Source organism: Anser anser (genome assembly GCF_964211835.1).
Source record: "Anser anser genome assembly, chromosome: 7".
NCBI lineage: Eukaryota > Metazoa > Chordata > Aves > Anseriformes > Anatidae > Anser > Anser anser.
The window spans coordinates 26,384,380-26,404,366 of NC_139727.1; the positions used below are offsets into that span (position 1 = coordinate 26,384,380).

Below are 19,987 nucleotides of genomic sequence, written 5' to 3' on the forward strand. Positions count from 1 at the left end.
ACAACTACAAGAGAAATGACTCCATACTTCCTGCCACCTCCATTCATGTTGAATTACACTGATTGAATACTTGAGTCCACCACTCTTACCCATTTTGAGTAGCACTGAGAAGCAGTGCAAGTCGCACTGAAATCTAGAAGGCTTTTTCACATTTCTAAGCAGCTGTTCACCAAAATTAACTCTTTGTAAAGAGCTACACTATTCTCAGAGAGTACCTGTTTTACCAACACAGAGTATCAATGTATGTGCCTTAGAAACTATTATCAGAATAATCTCTTGCCTTCCCTTGGTTCAACAACTGAAGTCTATCACTACCTGAACTACAGTGTGGAAGAGAGATCCTGGTCTACAGACAGAGACAAAAGAAGGAATGAGGAGAAGATCCAAGACAAAGGCAGCAAACTGCACAACATCCTTGTGTAATGGGCAAATGACTGAGGCAAATACTTAACTGGATCAGATTGAATTTATAAAAGTGAATTCACTTTTTTCCACTCCCTCGCGCTTTTTAGATTTCAGAAATGCCTGACAAAGAGAGGTTGCAATGAATCCCCCAGCAAGTTTCACGGTGTTCACCATACTCGAATAAGGAACAGATCTGGGGTAAGTAACCTAACAAGAGGTAACGCACTTTAACTACTTGATCTCCCCTCTTCTAAAGCATCATGGTTGTAATTTTATACAAATGATATACCAGAACTATAAAAAGCTCTTTGGCCTACAATCTGGATCATCTCACTCCCATCTGTAAATCATCAACTAACCACTGACTAGTCAGCAGTTACACATTTTAGGTAGTAATTTATTACATAATTTTTTAAAAATATATACAAAATGATTGTGGGCTTTGAGAGGTATGCAAGAATAAGATTAACAGATTTCTTATTTAGCTTGAATATGACTTAAATGACCGAGTCTCTAACAACAAGCTTGCCTAGTGGACGCACTATTATTTCATTTATATTTCCTTAAGCTTGCTACAAGATTTTATAAGCTGCATTAGCCCAAGGCATATAACACTCATAATATTAGTACAATTTCTTGCTGAATAGTTTATATTGCATTATTTTGTAGCTGCACAGTTTCAAGGAGAATGAGCAGCAAAAATCAACGCAAACCACCACTAGCCTCATTCATTCCCAAATGAATTATCACTTAAACAACTGAAAATTCCCATATCTTACTTTCTAACATGCGGCATAACTTAAAAAAATACACTAAGCTTGGTTTCCAACTGGACTTGGTACTTTACAACATTCACTCTACTCCCCAGAGAAGGCTACTGAGCTCCTAATAGTTCCATAAGCTCAAAATAAAAGCAGAGCTCTTGGCCATACTGCTTTGGAATGTTAAGTCTGCAAACTAGGCAAAGTATTTTATATGCTTAGGGGTGGTTTTGATTCTATAATAAAAGGAATTTAAATTCCTAAATCCTATGGTGTTATTATGAACCTTCAAGACAGTTTTCTAACCTTTAACAATGTGCCTTTATCTTTAAACTCCTTTAGCTTTCCTACTATGTTTAAAAAGAAAGAACTTTCATGAGACTGATTAAAATTTTCTTAAGCTATATAGTTTCATAAATTGTTTTCAAGAAGAAAGAAGAGCTCTTGAACTTGAGATGGGCAGCTTTTGAATCTAGAAATTCAATTTCCTTAGAGAATATCTGAAAACCACATTACAGGAAACTATGGTTCCTGACTTAAGGGAAGTGGATGGAAGGAAAAAGTAAAATAACAAAATGTGCAGCCAACCTGAACCTGCCAAAAATAAAAATAAATATTACCCTGCATATATTGTCCTGAGCCTACACTACATTAAAACAGAAGCTGACATGCACCAATAAATAAAAAGGGTATGAACTTTGTTTAACATGTCAACATTTAGCAAATTATCAAAACAACTATAGCAGCATAAGCTAACTACTTTTATCAGCATTCATGAAGGTTTTCCTGCATTTTGCTCACATTTAAAATACACTTCTGATTGCTTTTGGCAATAAACAGCACCAAAAAACAAAGGTAGGAATTACTGTAAACAGATTTTCTCAATCTACATTTCCTTTTCCAAATTTCCTTTTAAAGGAAATTATATTACTTTCATTGACAATTTCTGTCCCTGCATTCAAATACAGTTTATATAAGTATTAGTTGGTTTTAGCAATTTCAAATTTGTCTTTCAGATTAACTAACTTTACTGCTTCTGCTTCATTTAGGTATTTCTATTTTAATGAAAGAACTTTGTCTAAGATTTTTTTTTATTTGTTGTTGTTTTTCTTTAATATATACTGCAGTGGTAAACTTTGTCTAAATAATATTACTTTCATAGGTGAGATTTGTGCCATACTTAAATTTTACTTGCTTAATTTCTCCTCCTTTACAATGTTTTTTGTTGTTGTTCAGAACTCCAAAACATTACTGCAGCATAGAAAAAGAGAAATGGAAGCTTGTCTTTTCTAGTTCCTTAAGTAAAAATATTTTAAGGGAGACGTTATTGTTTTTAAGAAGAGAAATATTGTTATATTCCAAAATTTGCATATAAGAAAATGTTGTTTTGGTTTGTTTTAAAATTCAGGAGTGCCTAACAGCCAGTAGTGATTTCTCATTAGCAGTCATTTGTGCAAAATGTGAGCAGAGTTTAAGAATACCAAGCGTAGACCAAATCCTGCAATCCTGATGCCTGCCAAGGATAATATTCCCCTCCCAGTACGCTACTGGTTTTTGTCCCTATCCTATCCTAACAAAAAAAAAAAGAAAAAAAAAAAAAGAAATTAAACACTTTTTCTGGGTTCAGTGGATAAACATCTAATAAAAGTATCAAAAATAATATGATTTATGATAATGGCTCGTAAATGTTAAGAAACAGCCCTGTCACTAAAGTATTTTAAAACATATCCTTCATTTCATTCTCCTCCCTCCTAACACAAAAAGTCCAAATCCCTCTTCTTACAACTGTATTGGAATAAATTTCAAGATAATTTTGATTATGCCAACATCCAAGAGGTTTCTTATATTTTTACACTTCAGCTTGAAACTTTTCTTTGAGGGTTAATATGTTGGAATTGTCGTCTTCCTTCTGGGGAATCATTTTTTTCTGGTCTCCAGATTTTCAAAATATTATTACAGCAATTTGCATGTATTTGATGACTTAATTCTCCTGCATTACCTTCAAAGTCTACCAAATACCTTGTACCAAGCAACTCATTCATGGGATAAAAGGACAGGCTGGCAGGCAATGTCAGAACCATGTTGAGCCAATATGGCAATCCAGCAGCCAGCAAACATAAGCCCCCTTACCCCCAAAAGCCAGCCCTCCTACTTCTCAGATAATTTATGAAATCCAAAGGTATTTCACAGTATTTTACCAATAAATGATGGCAGTGGATTTTCATACAGAAACAGGCCAATCATCATAGCATACTGGTACAGTATTTGCTTATAGCCATCACATTCTTAGTCTTAACTGGCACTGAGAACTATGCCTGTTATTTTCAATACATAGCTGACCATCCAAAGATATTGCTGTCATACTCTTATTTCCTCACAAAAATCTCTGTCTCCAGATCAAAACATGGACACAAGAGTGGCCACCCTGAAGGAGGCTGCTGTTTCCAGTTTGGATTCCAGCTTGGATCCAGTCAGTAATGGACTTCTCAAACCAACCAAAGAGGACCCGAAGCCCTACCGAAGCTCCTTTTTCCGCCAGTGACTGAGCATAAGACAAGAATGATCGGCTAGCAAGCACATGACATTCCTGAAAGGAAAAAAAAAAAAAAAATCAGGCCACAGCAGCCATTACACTGCCATGGTTGCTACTTCTAGGCCGGGTCTTGAGAAAATCCTCAGGAGCCAGAGAAAAGAGAAAGGAAAACAGGTTGTTGATTAAGCTGAGCAACTTTGGCGTGACAGCTGGGAGGTTTATCAGCAACAGGGCTGTCGGTGCTGGACAGTTTTTAAACAGACTTAGGGAAGGCCTGCAATCCAAACACCACCAGAACATAACAACCACTCTCCATATGTGAAGTTCAGTTTAGTTTCTAATGTATCTGTAAAGCCCTATTTTACATTAAAATCAGCACAGTGGTAACAACACAGATTGTAATGTCTAGTTACCTGTAGCTGGCAGTTTTACACTTTGATTGACTGTTGTAGGAAGTAAGCCAGGCTTACAAGGGCTGGTGCCAGCTATAGCTAAAGACCATCTGGAAGTGCACAAAGTTTCCTCTGAAAGCACTCCAGTGGAAAAGGAGAAGGAGGGGGGAAGTACTTTCCTTCTATTGCCTCTGAATTTCAGATTCCTTTGGAAGCATAGAAGCAGAAATACATCAGCTCCCCTTCCTAGATAATGAAATTTCACAAGAAAAGCATCTTACACCAACTTGAAAATGAATGTATTTATTTAAAGATTATCCATTTGGAACATGCAACCCTAAAGGAAAAGGACCTACCTCAGTGGTGCCCTGCAGGCAACACCTGAGAGAGCAACAGTGACTTTTGAAAGTCAGCTCTGAGTTACTGCCAATGGTTCAAACATAGGATCATAGAGTCATTAAGGTTGGAAGAGACCTCCAAGATCATCTGGTCCAACCATCACCTTACTATCAATATCACCCCACTAAACTATGTCCCTAAGCACCAGGATAATACTAAAATCCTGAATTATGACCTGCAGCAGCACGAGTCTTGAATTCTCTGATGGTATAATGCTGGTTACAATAATTTCTTAACAGAAGGATGTTTAACCTATATGTGTCTGTTCAAATACTCCACGTATCTTGTATCTGATATAACATGATGTTACAATTAAAACTCACTCTGTTAAATCAAGGTAAAACAAATCAATCTGTCCTGAGAATGCACTAATTTTCAGTCAGAAGGTTGTCAGATGGCCTGTGTAACAGCTGTGCTTAGCCAGTTTCTTGTCTTGCTCTTCCATACTCTTATCCTTTGTATTCAGCCTTTTAATTTATTAAGTGTCTTGGTCATCAGCTGAAGAGTAACAGGAAACGGTAATGTTACAAGAAATGAAGCATTTTGAAAATAGAGCTAGTTCCTTCCCTTTTCAAATAACTTGATCATTTAAAAATGCTCTGTCCATATGGAAAACAAAAACAAATCAGCTGATTTTTAAACACTCAGTGCCATTACTTCATATTATGCTTACAAAAGGTTTCAGTAAACATTTCAGAACTGATCCTAGCAAATATCCAGAATCAGTTTATCCCAGGCACTTGCAAGGCATATGATTACTTCACTTTCATGAGCTCAGTCATGTCACAAACCAGAGACATGACCAGAGATGCACAAAAATACTACACAGCCTGTCAAGATCTCTGAGCAAATTTGTGTGCAGAAATAAAGTGGAATCTCTGAATTTCTGAAGTATTATATAAAACTACGCCAAGTAATTTTCAAGTATGTGCAACAGGGCTGTGAGTTGCCCAGAGCTGGGAAGATCTCCCTAGTCTTTCTCCTTGTGGTTTGCTCCCAAAAGAAAGCTCAACAGTCTTTTGACTATGACAGAACAGAAATAAATGGGATTTTAATCTAGCAGTCATTAGATGGTCCAGAGGTCAATGACCATTTGGCCGTTTTTTCCACACAGTCAGTAAGGATTTGGGTGTGTAGGTTTGTTTTTGTTGGTGGTTTTCTTTTTTGTGTGTGTGTGTGTGTGTGTGTGTGTGTGTGTGTGTGGTTTTTGTTTGTTTGTGGGTTTTTTGTGTGTTTTTTGGGTTTTTGGAAATTCAGTGAGTTTGACTTGCATCAAAATCTGCACTATTCCTTCTGGTCTTTCAGGAGTCTTTTCTTGCCACCCCTGGTTTGCCCACACTGGTGTTTGAGTTCAGGATATGAACACACTTTGAAGGGAATCTCCTCCTCCTGCTCATCCCCACTTCTGTGCTTTGGTTTGCAGCGCAAAACAGCCTGAGAGCACACTGATGGGATTTATTGCAGATGAAATCAAGTTCAGGCTCAGATCCAGGAATGCACCTAATGCCTTTCAGAAGGCAAGGAGCATTCGGCCTGCGTGACCAGACTAGCGTTAGTCTGAAATTAAACACAAACACACACTTGCTTGCACCCAAAATACGTGTAAAGGAGATCCACAGCAGCACTTACTACTCCAAAGTGATAACCAAACCTTCATGGGACAGACATCCAGTCCTCAGCACCAACTATTTCACTCCACACAGCCACAATGCTGCCTGCACAGAAGCCCTGCAAAAATGTCCCACACCTGCTCACAGCCACTCCTGCTGCTGGGCTGTTCAGGACCTGGTAATCGCAAGCAGACAGAGTTTTCTCTCTTCCTCATACCAGATTTCCAGACAGACTGAAGCACTGTACCTTCTTGCCCTCAAGCTTCATAAAGCTTGCCCTCAAGCTTATATATTTTACATAGTGGTGAGGGCAAGGAATTACTTCATTCTGGACACCAGCACCCCCATCCTTCTGTCTTCCAGGGGATATCAGATGAAAGTCCAGGTAAAAGCACAGCAGATGCTCAGTTAATCTACTTGCACATTGCTCAGCTTCTGAGCTTGACAGAACTTCTTGGAAACACCAAAAAGCTGTGAAAACAGACCACCCTTAAAGCCCTTTTCCCACTTCTGCCACCAGCCCTACAGATTAAGCACATCAGGCACCATTGCCATTTTAACACGTTACCTATGACTTCTTAGGCATAAAGAGAATAAATTCTTTGCCGTGTCCTTTACAACACATTCAAGAAACCCAGCCTAATGGTTCTTCTTTGTATTACTGTAATGAAAAAATAAATAAAATGGTAGTAACGTAGTAGATAGATATGACAATGCAATAGGACTGAAAGATGAATCATTAAGCCTTCCCTCTGCATCTAAAGAACTATCCATTACTTACTTGAATGATATTCCACTACATTGATAATATTCATCAGAATCTGTATGATGTTTAGCAGTTTATAGCTTTTCTGCAAGCTCTGCATCACCATTACTTCTTCTCATTTTTCTTTCTTTTTTCCTCTGTCCTCTCAAAAATAATAATGCTGCAACTTAAATTCATACTTTTCAAAATGAAAGAATTTAGAGAGATAATATTTGACTCAGAGTGTTTGGAGGTTTTCTTTGTTTGTTTTAATATTCCTAAATAGTGAATGTCATTTGTGAAAAACTTCAACATGCATCTTATCATGAGGATGATAGATTAAGCTCTCAAAATACAATATGGACTTTTATTCCAAAAACCATTTTATTACGAATACACGATTTTAACTTGTTTTGAACTACACACCCAGATCAACAAATATCACAGGTAACGGCATAAATTTAGCTCTAAACCAGACTACAAATTCTGGTAAATACTAAAATTAAGTCAGCCAGGGTACTCTAAAAAGAAAACAAATACTGTAGTATTGCATTTTTGTCAGACTATACAAAATGTCTTTCTAGATAACTTAAGATTTGTATTTTGAGTACTTTCAAAAAGAGTAAAGCAATGAACATTATTAAAGATATATGGATTTTGATTTTGAATACTCAGTTACATAGTGCTGATTTCTCACTATATAAAATAGGAATTCATCTCTCTCACTTGCATGATTAAAATAAACCTAGTACCAGACTATCATCTTGTACAAAAGGATCTATTGAAGTATTTCTATCAGAGTAATGTGAAAAAGTTTCCCCTTTCCATATTCATAAAAGTAAAATGAGATTTTATTCACCTTGAAAGGACACAGAACATGTTCTGCACTGTGTTCCTGCCATAAGTCCTGTGATAACCTGAAGCTATCACTCGCACCAGGCCCATAACTTAAACACCTAAATAAAATATTGTACAGTTGTGTCCTGGAAATAATTCAATTCCGGAAAAAAATAATAATAATAAAATCCTCAGAGTAAAAATTTTGCTACTCGCACACCAACCTGCTATGGTCAGTTTGTATTTTCTCAGTTTGGCTGCTGTTTAGGTTTATTGACAGTGGCATTTGGCTATATACGAATCCTTCATAAAGAATTCTTAGAATTCTTTATGAATTCTTCATAAGAATCATAATAAGAAAATAAGAATCACAATAAGAAAAATTCATAAGAATTCTGTATAAATATGTACTGTATTAAGTAAGACCAACAATCTTTGATCATACACATGGTATCATAAAACTGTCACATACAGACTTCATTAACAGTGCCGTTAAACTAATGTGACCCAGAAAGGCTTTTTCTGTGAAAACACTACCTATGTCCAGAAATGGGCAACAAGCATTTTACCAGCACCAGATCCCATCCTAATACTCAGGAGACACTTCAGATGAGGTGAAGAGACCTGAACAGAGGCAGGGAACAAGCAACTTCCCTTAATGCCTGCAGTATGAATGCCATAAAAATGCTTCAAGCTCCTGCTACTGAATTCTGGCAAAGGAGTTTGGTGTTGAATGCTTTTATAATAGTTTGCACATTGTCTGGGAAAAGACGGTTATAGTCAGTCAGTTTTAAGTTACAGAAGAGAAAAAAAGCTTGCTGGTTTTACGCGATTTAAGTATCTTTTGTTGTTGCTGTTGTTTTTTAAAGCATAAACCCTGCTCCCAAAAAGCTATGCATTGTATTATCATTCAATTCCAAATGATTTGGGGAGTGGGGATGATCCCCAAATGAGTGGGGATGTTCTGCACAGCAGAAAGCTGAAAGCTGTGTTATAAACCCCCCTCCAAATATCTTTACTTTACAAATTGAAGCAACTGTAATTTAACTGGTTAGAAAGCATTTGTGATTAAAGAATTGTCAGCATGAATATTCCTCCTTTCCTCTAATACCTTGGATTACTCGTTTGGGTTACAGTTTTGGCATAATATAATGTATACGCTTATACCAGTTACACAATAGATTATCTATCAATAATACATAAATAATCATAGATTACGTAAGACTTTACCAGTGCATCTTCAGGGTGATTAATTTGTTCTTTCAAATAGCTGTAATTTCAGTCAGTAACTAAATCATATGAATTTTACACAGACAAGCCACAGCTGTAGGTTTTCCAACTTGCTGTAAACTTGATTGAAAGTGATGTGAAAAAAGCAGGGATCTAATTAGTTTACCCTTTAAAAAATATATATATATAAAATATTACTCTATTTTTTTTTTTTTTACAAATTCTAAAAAATCTTATGAAAGACAGAGGAAATTCTTTAATATGGCTAAACGGTCACATTTCCTAGCACAGGAAAAGGAACAGTGCCAAATTACCAAAATCACTTTTTCTTTTTTCTTTCCTTTTTTTTCTTTAAACTTAAAATGCAAGGTACTGGGGAGTTACTGAAACATTAAACTTAATGAGAAACTTAAAGATCAAAGGATAGTAATATTCAAATCACAAAACTCTTCATGACTTTCATCTCTGCAATAAAGCTGCTGTGAAGTGACTTAGAGTGATACTGTTTTTAGCAGCATCCCTTTTACCAACACCCACCACCCAATAAAAATCCCACAGGCAGCAACAGACAGGAAAAACAGAAATAGCGTTCATTACAGAAGCATGAAGACACGGTCTGATTATTTTTAAATTTCAGCTTCGTAAGCTAATATATTTATTGAACATCTTTTTTGTTGTCAATACTTTGTAGGTAAAGTGTCAAAGGTTAAAATTGATGAGGAAATCAAATAATTGGGTAACAATAACAAACACCATTAAAATCACCATGTTTGACATCTCAAGAGTTACATTAGAGTCAGAGTATTTGGCAGAATTCAAAGCAGAAGAACTATTCACAGATGAAGTCCACCTGGTGAACATGTTTGCCAGTGTCAAGCCAAATGACACCTGGAAAATTTCCAGTGCTGAGTATTTCCAAATACACAGTGTACTACTGTACAGTCAACAAACAATTATTTTGATACTAGAGCAATTCTACTTCTGTATTAAACAACAAAAAGAGTCACACATTTACTAGTATACGAATAGAATGCGAGCTTCTCCCATGCAGAAAAAGTAGATTGTCTTGGTAACTCTATGCCTCTACCCTAAAACACTTACATCACATTTTGGTAGCATTCACGTAAGTAGCTGTCAGTGTCTAGAAGCAGATATTCACCATTTTATTTATATTAACACCCAGGAGAGACCAATGTAATCACATCAGATAAAGAACCTCTCCCAGTACAAGCTCCATCAAGAGCCCAATTTCTTGTTGAGTTTTTACAATACCAAGTCTTAATTTAAAAAAGGAGGAAGTATCCACCACAGTTCTTTGTCTTCAAAAAGGTTATCATTGTCACTTGAATTTCAGCTTGCATTCTTACACCAAATGCATTTGGTTTGAGCTCTCAAAGACTTTATCATTCATTTTCCAAATTAAATTATTTTTATCAAACATCTATCTTCTTTGTAAACAAATATGGGACATGATCAAATAACCTTTTAATCTCAAACAAGAGATTTATGAGAAGACTACAGCATACATTTTCTAGTCTTTAAATCATCCTTGAAATTTTAAAATATAACAACTTTTTCTAGTAGGCTCTTTTTCCAGTAGCAGCAAACAAAAGCAATACCAACTCCTTAATTCTGGTTTTCATTCCCTGCTTTGGATCCAAGATGATATTATCAGTGCACTTTTAGTAATATCACACCAGGAACAGATGTTTAACCAATTATGCACCATTATAATTAACTGCTTTTCAGTGACACAGTGCTGGAACTGCTTTCTGGAATGTACATGTGCAAGCTACTTTCTTTGTTCTGGATATCTGACAATGTTCTTGGCCGTGTTAAAATGAATGTTGATCTATTGAGTCCTGCTTGCCGAGTGATCCTGGTTACTCCACAGAACTGCCCCAGGCAGTAATCATTCCTCCAGATCCTGTCTTCTGAGAACTTTACATTTTCCATCTGGATCATGAATAAATACACTGAACAGCATCAAGTCATCAGGAACAGGTCAGACAGAAGTCTATTTAGATCACTGTCCTGTCTTTGATAGCAGTCAAGAAAAGATTCATAGATACAAAAGCTACAGCAAAAAGCCCTGCAGGTAATATATGTGAGGCATGAAGAATTACTTTTTATTTCTTAGAAACTCCAAACTAATAATTTGTTGCCTCCTCAATCCTATACCATGTAAAACCTAAAAAAAATAACCTTCCCTATTCACTTTTAAGTGTGTTTCAGGATAAAACTCTAAAACTCCCTTAGCTATTTTATTCCTCATACACAAGCTGTTCCATGTTTCTGAACATTTATGGCCCCTTTTCTGTACCTTGTCTTTTTATGCTATACCCTTTTTGACATAGAAGAACCAGAACTGTACACAGCATCCAAGATGCAGATGCATCACCATGCACTTACACAGTGGGAACAAGATGTTTTTTTTTGTTACTTGTGTTGACTACTGCTGAGCTGTCAGAAAACAAGCATCTAGTTTAAAGTCAACCAATGCATAAGTAAAGTTAAAATGTTCTACATGCCCTTTTTCACTTAGCATTTATCAATACTGACATTTATCTCAATTTTATCTTCTCAATCACAGAAACTCACAGAAACTCACTGAAAAACAGAAGAAGAAAGAGTAGATAGCTAATATAGTATTCACATGTTCCAGACATCCATTCATATTCTCATCCTCCCCTCCAGCCTCATTTATTACTCTGTTAAGTACAGGCAAACTAACCTTAATAAGTCATTTGTTTAGTGATCAATACATCTTTTTCTGCAGAATAACCTCTATTACAATACAGTGCAAAAACACCCCCTTGCCTCCCAAAAATAAAATAATAATAATTGAAGACTTTCAGGCTCAAAGTGAGCAGTCACTTTGGGTTGGGGAAACCTTTAAGTGAGGGCAAGTCCCATAGCATCCTCTGTGGCTTCAGGATAGCCTTCAACTCTGACTCATCTTCAACTCTGTCAGCAATGCACACATTTGTCCAGAGAGGCAGAAAGTGCTGGGCAGAGCAGATCCATCTCTGATGACTGGGCAGGATGTTCTCCATGAGGCCTGTAAATCTTCAAACCATTCACACAGATCAATACAGGGAAGAAGTGACCTGAGTTTTCAAGTATTTCACTCTTCCACAAGACATGTCAATCCAGTTGATGAAGTATACATATACTATTCTCTTAGTCTAATTATCTCCCCTTTTGGGGAGAATCTGGCAGACACTAGGCCCTCTGAATGATCACCAGAGGCCAAAACTCTCCTAGCAAGGCCCAGGAAGAGGAATTCCCTGACAGCCAGTTCCTGAAAGGTGGTTCCCATAATTCACAAGTTTAAACAAACAACAAAAACATAAATGAAGCAGTCATCAATATGGCAGGAAATCAGGAAAATGGTGCAGAATGAAGCAACAACTAAAAGGACAAAGCATAGCTCTAGGTCCAGAAACATGGATGAAAAACAGGTTTAGTGGCTATCCTTCACAAAATAATAGACTATAGAATCATAAAATATCCTGAGTTGGAGGGGACCCACACAAGAATCATTGAGTCCCGGGACCCACAAGGATCATCGACTTCAACTCCCATTGAGAGTATTAGTTTCAGGCATGTCCCCAAACACAGAGATAAATAGAAAAACTATCTCAAGAAAGCAGGCATCCAAAAAGACTTCATCTAGATCTGCTAAGAATAATACAGTTTAAAATCAGATTATTAATATTTTCACAGGTTTTCTTACCCCACCCAGTCCAAAAGCTGAGCCACTAAACTTGTAATTTTTCCACTTCTGTTTTCTTTTAACCATTTCCTTCCACTGATAACCCATAATCACTAAGTAACAAAATCTACTAAATCATTATTATCATGTTATTAGGCTTAGAGCTGTGATCTGAATCATACATAGAAAAAGAAAATGAAGATTTAACACAAGCTTAGTAGCAACCAGCAAAACCAATATGCTGCAATATTTCTGCACAAGAAAATTGCTAACATCAGTACCAGTAAAAAGAAGATTTTAGCAGAGGAGAAAAATTATTAAAAAAAAAAAAAGAGAGAGAGAGAGAGAGAGACCAATCAAACAGTACTCTGTGACTTTTAAAGTCATCTACCTGATCCAAAGCCTTTTTTTTTTTTTCCCCCCCACAGGCATGCTGTTATGGCAATAGTTATTCTCTCAATCATACTTTCTTCCCTCTTTCCTTTCCATAGCACCAATAACTAAACAAACCACAAAATATTGGCCTTAATGTACATGTAAAAGTGAAGATACATTTATTATTCAGGAATACAGAGGGAAGCAGGAAAATCTACCAATCTGCCAAGAGAAAACTAGGCCAGCCAATGAGAAAGCTGACTTTAAGCTTTTGTTCATTTTTCATTAATAAGTAGGGACAGAGCTCCCTTTTTCTTTCTAGAAGACCAATGCATTTCCCCATGGATTGCACTAAATGCAATGCCTTTGCTTAAAAAAATAAACAAAAATAAAATAATTTTTTTAAAAGTTTTATCATTGCTTTCTTTTCACAAAGTTAAACAAACTCTATTTACATACAAGAAAGAATAATGTTAATAGCATAAATTTTATTCTTTGAAATTCCATCACTTCCTCGCCTTTCAGCTTACTAACAGTGATTAATGATAATAAGAGAAAGGTAAAAGGACAACTAGAAAAACACCGAGACGAGCTCTTCTCTTAAAGACAGAACGCAGCCCATTTTCCTGAGTTTGATTACCACATCAGCTCTGGCTGAAACAAATTCCAAAGAAAGAGTTTTGAACTCTTGAAACTCAGACATAAACAAAAGGAGGCTATTCCTTATCAACACACAGTTAGGCTGCAGTACCTCTCGCCACGGGATACTACAAATGCAGAGCTGGAAAGGGTTTTGGGGCGGGCTGGACAGGGCTGTAGAAGAACAATCCATTTTGGGAAATTAAATACACAGGAACTACAACTCCGAGATGGGCTGGAGACTGGAAGATCCTTGTGAGAAATATCACACTGCTACTCTACCATAGACTCCTGATTCTAAATGCTATTGGAGACAGGCTGTTGCGCTACATGGCCGTATGGTCTCATCCAGGACAGCCACTTGCTTATTTTTATCAAAGATCCAGACTGTAAACTAAAAGCTTGGAATCATAAACATTTTTCATGTTCACATATGATGTTTTTATAGATTCCAAAATGGAAAATTCAGGCAAAACAGCAGAGCAGCAAGTAAGAAAAGATGGGAAGTCCTACTACTCCAGTTCTTCAGCCTACAAGAAGCTTTATTAGCTATGCCAATTTCAAAAACAAAACACCAACCAGCTGAAAAAGCTTACACACTGCCTATTCATATGGAAACACTGACTCAACATATAATTCAATACCACCATTTTGACAGCCAGTTTTACAAAAGAAAAAACAAACAAACACAACTTGACTTTAGTGCTATTTAATAAGTGATTACTTGAGGGATTTTATTTGTTTAAAATAACTGTTCTACCTCAGCTAAAGTAATGCTGTGGAAAGCTAGCATTAAAAAATTATTTGCTCTAATCTATTCCAAACTTGGGCTTGGCATCTAATCCCTCTTCATTAACAAATACTTTGGTGACAAAGTAACTGTAATAAAGATATTGAAATAGTGACCTAAGTTCTTCAAAGGTGCCTACAGAGGAAAAAAATAGACCAAAAAAAAATCTTAAACACCATTTAATTACAGGGAGACTCAAGCAGCCAGTTTTCTTAGTCTTGTTACTGATACATGAAAAATATGGAAAAAATATGGAGGACAGTTTCATTTGAAGTCATTTTGTCCAATTACCAATATTGTTGTTGTTTTTTTTTAATAAAATAAAACTGAAAAAAAAAAATCAAGATGTCCTAGCCAGCAATTTAATCTTTAAATGTGTAAAATTGTTATGAAAATCACCTTATGGACTAATTCACTAATAGGCTATTTATTAATTATAAGAACAAATTAATTAATAAGAATTGTTTTAGGAAGAATAGTTCCTTAGAAACAGATTTATAATCAATAAACATGAAGCAGTAACTTGATTTGCTCTAAAGTCAGAAGATTGATATTTATTACATTAATTTAGCTTTTATAGATTTTTTTGGTTTGTGAATTTACATTGTTGACTCTTAACATTTTTAAATAAAATGCAAGAGCAAGTAATGCTGCAGAAAGTGAAAAGAATTTTGAATTGTACAATAAATGACTATTATGTGTGGTTTTTTTCCCCACAATTTAAATGTGAGAAATTCCAATATTCATCCTTTTCTCTTTTTCTGCAAATCTCATTTTTTCTTTTTCTGATTAAACTAAAGACATTAGCTCTAGAATATCTGCTATAGCTTCATGAGGATTGGCAAGTATAAATGTGGCATGTAAGTCTTTATTTTACACAAGCAGCAATTGGCATTCATTTGATACATACCTTAAATCATACTAATAAATAAAATAAATACCAAACATCTATGACTGAGGTCACACCACTTCCTGATATTTATATCTCAAATCATAGAATTATTAAGGTTGGAAAAGACCTCCAAAATCATCTGGTCCAACTGTCCCCCTACCACCAATATCACCCACTAAACCATGTCCCTAAGTACCACATCCAAACTTTCCTTAAATACTGCCAGGAACTATGACTCCAACACTTCCCTGGGCAACCTGTTTCAATGCCTAACTACTTTTTCTGAGAAGAAATGTCTCCTAATTTCCAACCTGAAATGTTGTACTCCTCCACTCTTCCTCAGATATACCAAAACAGGTCCTCAAATCCTAAAAACTTAATGCGACCCTATTAATATCTGTAACTAAAGAAATCAAAAGAAAGCAAAGTAAATCATGACCACATGAATAAATAAATAAATAAATAAATAAATAACCCTTACATGTGGCTTACCAGCTGCACTGGATGGACTAAAGTTCTTACCCGAAGTCAAACCCACCATTAAACCAATAAATAAATAAATAAATGGAACTTCCCTCTGGAAGACTCCTGTATGATATAACCAATGGAAAGCGCACATTAACTTTCCAAGAGCTTATTGTTACCAAATACAGAGGGAAAAACTGCAGAAATTATTCTTACATGCACCAGTAGTTTAACAGGTACCTGAATATGTGGTGTTGTAATGCCCACGGATTGACTCTATTTTCTAAGCACCATGTAATCCAATTTCTGTTAGCAATCACTGTATCATACTTTGAAGAGTTACTCAAAGCATAATATGACAAAACTCTACCCCTTTCCATCTACATATAATTACCTTGCTATAGATGAGGTAATACATCTCATACATCTCATCAGGGTCTCTTGTAATAAATAAATCTAATGATGAGAGGTTGGTACATACAATTCACAAAATGTGTGCATAACATGAAAATAAGTCTTATAATGATGACACTCATTGCTGATAGAATAGCATGTACTGTTTTATTGCAATGGAAAGCATGTTTCTTTTGTATGACTTACTTAACAGAGCAATGCTAGTCAGAAACCAGGACCAGCAATGTAACTTGCAGGAAAGACCACATGTTACTGAGCAGTGAAAGCTCATGCATTTTGACCATGTTACCTTTCCCACATCCCATCTGTAGCGTGGATGAGAAATCACGGCTTTTGCAAAATTAGTATAGATTTGTCAGCTGCTACAGCTATTGTTGAGAACAGTTCGTTAACTTGATCTAATTTAAGATGGAGCTATATGATAAACTTAGCATGTGAATAATACTAGCCATATCACAGGAGAAAGGAATGCTGTCCCTTAAGCTTAGATTTGCCTACATATTGAAAATTTTAGTTTTTTGGCTCAAGAACTGCAACAAGACTAATAGCACATGTCAAAATTTCATCTTTATCACTGTAATTACTTGTGTTATACACATTTCACAGTTTTGGAAGGATGGTTGCAATATTGTTTGAATGTTGTCACAAAGGGTAGAGAAAACTAGAAATTACATTTTTCCTCTTCCCTCCTGAACACTACACAATCCTGGGGATGTGAAACAAACCTGGCCATCATGACTTTTCCTTCCTACCATCAGCAACACAGCCAGTGGATCAATGTAAAATCACTGCTTGACACAAGAACATTCGGACTTCTCTATGCTGCTCACTGCAGTTCTGATGATAAACTCTGTAAGGAGGCAGAACCAAACATTTTTCTTGTTTGAAAGTTGTGTAATAGTATCAACTCCATCTGCCTGGCACCAATTCCAGGCACTGCTGAACTCCAGGACTTAAGTCAGATCCCTCTGAGGACCCATATCCTCACTCATTTCAGTTTCACTCAGCAAGTTCAGAAGAAAATAGAATGAGTCAAGGGCCAAAGGTGATGAGGGAAGATGTAATGGAGGGGTTTGGAAGAAACTGGAAAGTCATGAAAGACTAGAGAAGTGTCTGAGACTGTGAGCTGGAAGCAGCAGCACACACCAGTGAAAGTGCAGAAGCTGGCAGAGAAATGGATACACATGGGAAAGTAAGAATGAAGCATGTCAGAGGACCAAGGCCAGAGCTGACCAAGAGGGAGGCAGTTAGTTTTTTTATTATCATTTAATTTTTGAGATGCATTTGTAGCAAGAGAAAGTTTGTGATCCATGTGAGGCTTGAACAAAAATAAGATACAGGTGAGAAAGAAAATGGGGAGAAATATCAATGTAAGAGCAGTAATAATGAAAGTAAGGTGCAGAATTACAAGGCTCTGAAACTAGTAGCAGATGGCTCCATGCACAGAGGATGACCCATGGAAGACAAAGAGAATTAATCATTTTCCTTAGCATGCAATACTACCCTGATAGGACACATGTTAACATGGAAATATATTGTTACTTAGGAGTGCTGGTAAATTTGATTCCTCAAAATTGGTAATGACTGTTTTCTTTTTTTTCCTTCTTTTTAAAATAATAATAATAATAATAATGTTAGTACGTTTCCTGTTGTGCCAGGTTTTTAGCACATTCCTTTAGAGGAAGCTTTCCTAACATTTCAATATACATCCTCTTAAATATCTATTAAGGTCACTGTATTGAGAAAGTTCTGAACAAACAGATTATGCTTTTCTTCCACCCCTCCACTCTCACAGAAATTGATACCATGCATAATTTGAAATGCAGATATCCAAGTAACAGTTGCCAGGGAACTAATAATATATTGCAAAGTAAAGTGTTTGATTCTTTTCTTAAATCAATGCTTTTCTCCAAATTTTCCAGGCCTGATTTGATTACTACTACTTTTAACTTTATTTTCCATTCTATGATTTAGTTCTTTCTTTTCTCGAGTTACAGTACACTTAAACCTTTACCGTCCCAGTTTATACTTTTATCTATAAAACATGCACTAATGCACTCTCTGGGATAATCTATGCCATAACATAAAAAGAAGGACTTTATGAGGAGACATCACCTTGATTGTTATTAGAAGGAAGAATTCAAATTCTTCAATAAACTAGGAGAATCAAAACTGTCCATAATTTGGAATTTGGAGGCCTTGACTGATCAGGTTACTCAAAACCATAATGATACCTTAATAACACAGAAAATCGTTTAAACTTCATTTTGTGTTATACAAAGCCTACAGTATACACACTGAAAATGCATGCCAGTGCCTCAGTGCCTTTATACCTTCATGAGTTTTGATGAATAGCCATTTCAAAAGACAGCCACTTACAAAAGGACCTAAACCTTAAAATGCAAGTTTAGAAGAATTTGCTTACTTATGCATAGCTATCAGCAAATTTGAATTCTATATGATCTAGGAATAAATCTCAGGTTTTTGCACAGATTTATAGGTCTATGAATGTAATAGCCATAAACCACTGTGTATTTACTTTATTGGCAGAACAGTTTATACATTTGACATAGTGCTGTTCAGATAAGATTATATCCAACTAAGAACAGAAAAACTGTCAACAAGGCTGTAAGACTATAATAAAAAATGCAAAAGCAGAGTTTTCATAATGAGTAAATGTACCTTCAGAGTACTCTCAAATCAGTCCCAGACATGAAAACGCAGTTGGAAACAATTTTAAGAGAGGGGTGAAGAATGGCATGTTGCCACAAAAATAAACCAAGCCTGAACTTTTTCTGTATTACACAATTTCCAAAGTAAATGGAAAATTATATATATTATTTTAAATATAATATTTTTTGCCAATTGAGATTTGGGAAGTCTAGAATCAGACAACGAATTTGTGATTGATCAGCATTAATCACAGCTGATTAGAGAAACACACACCCAAACTTTTCCTCCTTTTGTACACATTTGACGCTGTGATGGTTTTCTACATACTGTCAGGAAGATGGAAAAGGAGGAAGCTTAGAAATCAATGGGCAGTTTTTCCTCAAAATCACAAAAGCACATATAGAGATTTCTGAAAACACGCACAGATGTTATTAAAGTAGTGAAATTCAAGCTGGCAGAAACTTCTCACTCTCGTGTACATGAAGGAAGTATGTAAGCTTCACATGTCTGTGTATATATACATGCATGTATACATAGACACAGGCACACGTTTCCTACTGGATATTACAGCCGAATCTCTATCTCAGTGAAGACACTCTGCTCTTTAACTTCCAGATGATGTCAGCTCTGTATTATAAAAACAGGACAAAAGACAGTAGCGAGGAAAGTAGGGGTGGATTACGTGGAGTATGGCTGAATACAACAGCTGCAAAATTTGTTACGACAGAAGGCCCCAAGTAAGGCACTATGTTACTCTGGCTACTTCTGCCCAGAAAGCTGCTGGGTCTGTATCGAAGGCAAAGGAAAAAATTGGCTTCTAGAGTCACAGGTGTTAACCGGACCCTTTTGTTATACAGCACAAAACAGTCAAAAAAATTTGTGATTTTAAACCTCTGAAAGATGCTGAAAAAGGAGAATGTATATAAATATGAAACGCTGTAAGTTTCATTTTAATAACATTTTTCAGACCCTTTCCTTCTGGCTATGAACTGGTGTAAGAGCTTTTTCCCCTTCTTCACCTCTTTCCCTACCACATCCCTCCCGCATCTTTGCTTCACCTCACCTCTTATGATGCTGCCAGGGTATTTGGAAGTGGACAAGGAAAGAAA

At 36.1% G+C, this 19,987-nt stretch overlaps 1 protein-coding gene across 4 annotated transcripts in view; it reads right to left on the reverse strand.

Moving 5' to 3' along the window:
- Positions 1-19,987, reverse strand: part of ADGRA1 (adhesion G protein-coupled receptor A1) — a 277,570-nt gene that overhangs the window by 251,176 nt on the left and 6,407 nt on the right. The gene's annotated exons all lie outside the window — the stretch shown is intronic.